The sequence below is a fragment of the Pelobates fuscus genome, chromosome 9 (genome assembly GCF_036172605.1).
Source record: "Pelobates fuscus isolate aPelFus1 chromosome 9, aPelFus1.pri, whole genome shotgun sequence".
NCBI classification, from domain to species: domain Eukaryota; kingdom Metazoa; phylum Chordata; class Amphibia; order Anura; family Pelobatidae; genus Pelobates; species Pelobates fuscus.
Genome location: NC_086325.1, coordinates 38,238,285 through 38,243,086, shown reverse-complemented (window position 1 = coordinate 38,243,086; position 4,802 = coordinate 38,238,285).

Here is a 4,802-nt window from a genome sequence, read left to right as displayed (position 1 = left end):
CTGGTTTATATTCTTACCTTTCCTGTTCCTCCCTGCCCTGTTGTGGTCTTTGCTTTATAGTATTGATACTGAACGTGTGCTTTCTGGTTACGTACTCTCTGGCTTGTTATACTGACTTTGTGACTTTCTCCTACCCTTTGACCTCGGCTTGTTTCTCGTTATTCTGTTTTCTGGTTCCCCTTACTCGGCTTGTCTCCTGACTATTCTGTGTGTGCTTAGCCCGGCCACTCTAAGGACCGGTACGGCACACTTTCTGTGTGTGTGTCTGTATGTGTGTTAGCGTGTTGGGTTCCCCGAATCGTGACAGGGTCTACCAATAAATATATTTTACATTATGAATCTAGAGACAAGACCACATAGATTTTTTTTTTAATTATTATTTTAGGGATCTTTTATAGTGCTTTTGTTTAGAGTGTTTTACAAATTAAGTCAAAAAGACATAGTTGGTTTTCAAGGCCAGTGGTAGACCCCCGAAACAAAAATGTCCAACTTTGTGTGTCTATTTCTCCACCTAGCCATTTTGTGTGACTAATCTCCCCAATTATTTTGTGTGTCTTGTTTCCCCTTCCTCAACCTCTATGTGTGTGTCTTCCTCCACCCAAGCACATTTGTAGATCTCTTTCTCACCCTGCTCCTCTGTGTGTCTCTCCCCCAGACCCTTTGTGTGTATCTTTCTCCCCGGCCCATTTTTTTGTATGTGTGCTCAGTGTCAGTTTCAATCTAAATGAGCAGAGTTGTGTTTAGAGATGGGCCAATGGGATTTAAGATGAAGATGTCTCTAATCGGAAGCATGGAATAGAGGGGAATATTGTCAGATACCTTGAATTAAATATTTATTCATCCCAAGAGTGTTGGGTTGGATAAGGAATGTTTAATTAGATTAGTGAGGGTAGTTTGATAAGAGCAAATGTTGGCCAACATTGAGTAGAGGGAAGAATGAACAGCAATGTTCAAAAGCATTGGATGGATCAAGAAGGGGACAATGGACATAAAAAGTCTGAACACAGATGAACATGCATTAGTTTGTACAGATCATCTGGCATGGCAAAGCAATTGCCACACATACACCCCACATACACCCTATTTTTCTGTAACCCTTTGTCCCCAATGCTTCTCTATGAGAAGCATTGGATTTGATAAAAGCCTTCTTAATGGATGACTTCATCAGAGGTGGAATGGCTTCAGAGATGAGACTGCCCAGGTATTGCATTACAGGTACGCTTTATAGAGTTTTATACTTTTTTAAATGGAAGTTTGGATCCTGTAATATAGAACATTCTAACCTATATTTATTTTTAAATTTAGAATATGCATATATTGTCTTATCTCATCCCCTTACCACAGACACTAACAATTAAAAATAAACATACTAAAATGAAATAAATGATGGGAGCATTTTTATTATACTGAAAGTTCAGCTCCTAAAACCTTACCAGATCTTTGCAGTGGTTATAAAACCACATGCATTCTTTCTTTTGTTTTATATTTGGTAAGCTACATAAGATAGTAGTATCTCAATGAGTCATATTGTATCTGCATTGTCTTCTCTGAACATCTATTTCATTTTTTGGAAATTCTAACTAGAAACAAATTTGAATAATCGTCATAGCCGAAGTTCACTGAAAATAATAATTTTCATGCCAAAGATGTGATCGATATATTCACTCGAAGGGTTACCATCATACATACAGAACATCAAGCTATGGAAATAGTATCACTTTCCTTTCAAAGACACACTTTGATCCCAACCCCCACTCTCTCAAAAATAAAAATAAAAATTCCCTTGCTTTGAAACTGTATACATGTATGTGGATAACTTTACCACAATCTGCATGATTGCCCTGTGGTCACATGACACTGGAGGACGTGCATCTGATAACAAAATCCCCAATCATGAGGTGTGAAATCTGATTATAACGAAATTTAGATGAAACCATATTACAAAGAAGATGCTCCCCCTCCCCCCCAACCCCCATACATTCTGTTATTTCACTACATTATGTGCAATATAAACCACATAATTGTAGATTACATAGCGAAAGAAAAACTGTATCAGGGGGAAAAAATGCAGCTGCAGCTGGTTTCAGGAACATTTTTCTTTATTACAATATATCATACTTCATGATCCTGAAGGTTTCTGATGAAGTGACACTTTCCTTAAAAAAAGAAAAAAAAAAAGAAAACTTAAGAAACAGGAATGAACAAGAAGACAATTCTGTTGAAAGCGTCAGCAAATGTCTGAATGTTTTTTGCACACCCTCTTACCAATATCTAAGCTGCACTAAATATTAATACAGATAAACATTTTTAGTCCTAGGCTACTGGACAGTCATTAAAACTTACGTGTCACTGGCATCTTAGAGGATCCATAGCACGTTTACCAAGAGTGAATTTCTTTATATATAGTATAGTAATAATGCAGTGTAATAGATAGATAGATAGATAGACTGACAGAATGATAGATAGACAGACAGACAGAATGATATATATAGATAGATAGATAGATAGATAGACAGACAGACAGAAATATAGATAGATAGATAGATAGATATATAGATAAATAGATAGATAGATAAATAGACAGACAGACAGACAGAAATATAGATAGATAGATAGATAGATAGATAGATAAATAGATAAATAGACAGACAGACAGAAATATAGATAGATAGATAGATGGATGGATGTATAGATAGATAGATAGATAGATAGATAGATAGATAGATAGAAATATAGATAGACAGACAGACAGACAGACAGAAAGATAGATAGATAGATAGGTAGAAATATAGATAGATAGACAGACAGACAGACAGACAGAAAGATAGATAGATAGATAGATAGATAGGTAGATAGATAGGTAGATAGATAGATAGATAGATAGATAGATAGACAGATAGATAGACAGACAGAAAGATAGATAGATAGATAGATAGATAGATAGATAGACATAGATAGACATAGATAGATAGAAATATTGAATAGATAGAAGAAGCACATAGAAGCCCACTGAATTGGTATTTTGTATATCATACCTTATATCTACATCAACGGTTTTCTGATCTTATAGCAACCAAGACCATATAGTAACATAAATGGCCAATCAGGCCTTCATTTAATAGACTTTTCAAATAATTAAATATTGTTAGAAAAGTTTCCAAATTATTTGCTTACAAAAATGCCAATAGACGTTAAGTGTGACTTCAGTACATAAATCATTTGGACAGTTTTCTAACAATATTGAATAATTCAGGAAGTTTATTAAATCTAGGCCTTAACCACTAAAACAATAAAAATGTTCATCAGGGGATAATCAATACCACCTTTATTTCTGATGACATATTTTTTTGTGTCCTACTCAAGTTATTTGTATTTGAATATTGGTATCACTTTAGGTTGTCACTCTTTTTCATATTTTCGATATCAGAATGTTACTTTACTCCCTTTAATGTGTTTCTGGATTAATGGCAAACTGTGGTCAGTCCGCACTCAAGCAAGGACAAAAAGAGCAAAGGAGGTTAAAGGACCACTATAGTCACCCAGACCCCTTCAGCTCAATGAAGTGGTCTGCATGCCAGGTCCCCCAGGTTTTAACCCTGCAGCTGTACACATACATTGCAGGGTTAATCCAGTCTCTAGTGGCTGTCTTCCTGACAGCCGCTAAAGGCGCGTCCGCAACGCTCAATGTAAAAATCGCATTCAGCGTGCAGTACGTCCATAGGAAAGCATTGAGTAACGCTTTCCTATGGGCGGTTTGAATGCGAGCGCGGCTCTGGGCGTGCATGCACATTCTGCTCCACTCGGGAGCTGACATCGGAGGGGGAGGAGAGGTCACCAGCACTGGATTAAGGTAAGTGGCAGAAGGGGTTTTAACCCCTTCAGCCCAGCGGGAGGGGGACCCTGAGGGTGGGGGGACCCTAAGGACTATATAGTGCCAGGAAAACGAGTTTGTTCTCCTGGCACTTTAGTGGTTCTTTAAGGCAATGGAAGCTAACTAGCATTCTGATATTGGTATTATCTGCTGTCAGGACCAAGGAAAGAAGCCTGACAGATAAAGTAACCCAACATTTACATGTAATTAGTTTGAATACATGACATATTTGAAGAAGAACTAAAGGCTATAAAAAGAATGAGGGTGTTAGTTCTTAAACTACAGGTCAGGACCCAAAAACTAAAACATATATTTTAATATAATATATAATACTACAGCTGAAGAAAGTTTTTTTTAATGGAAAATGACATTTATAATTCAAAGATTCACAGTATTAGGAAAATAATTATATTATTAAACAATTTGGATATGCTTATAGTCCAAACAGGATAATCAAAAAGCAGATAGATATTGTAACAAAGAACAACATTTTGTTTTAATAAAGAATTTCTTAATAAGTTGATTGTGCAAAATAGTTTTTTTTGTTTTTTGTTCTTTTGCTGGCAATAACTTTAAAAAGCAGAAGACAAAAAAATATGGAACTAAAAGATTATCTTTAGCGCTGTATGTAGGTTATAATACATCTGGCCAGGAAGCTGGTATTCACACCCCTGCACAAAATTTAAAAAAAAAATGTTTTCCTGTTCATGGTAAAGAAATGAAACTTTCCGATGTATCAGTGTTTTTAATAATCTGTTTCAACCTATAGGATACATTTTCTATAAATTATATTTAATCAACACCTTGCAACTTTTATTGGCTGGTATAAAACTTGCATATTCTCATATACTTCCATTAGAGAAAAAACTATTTAATTTATTGTGTTAACCTTCCTTTCTTCTGACTATAACTTTCTGAATTTACTTGAGTA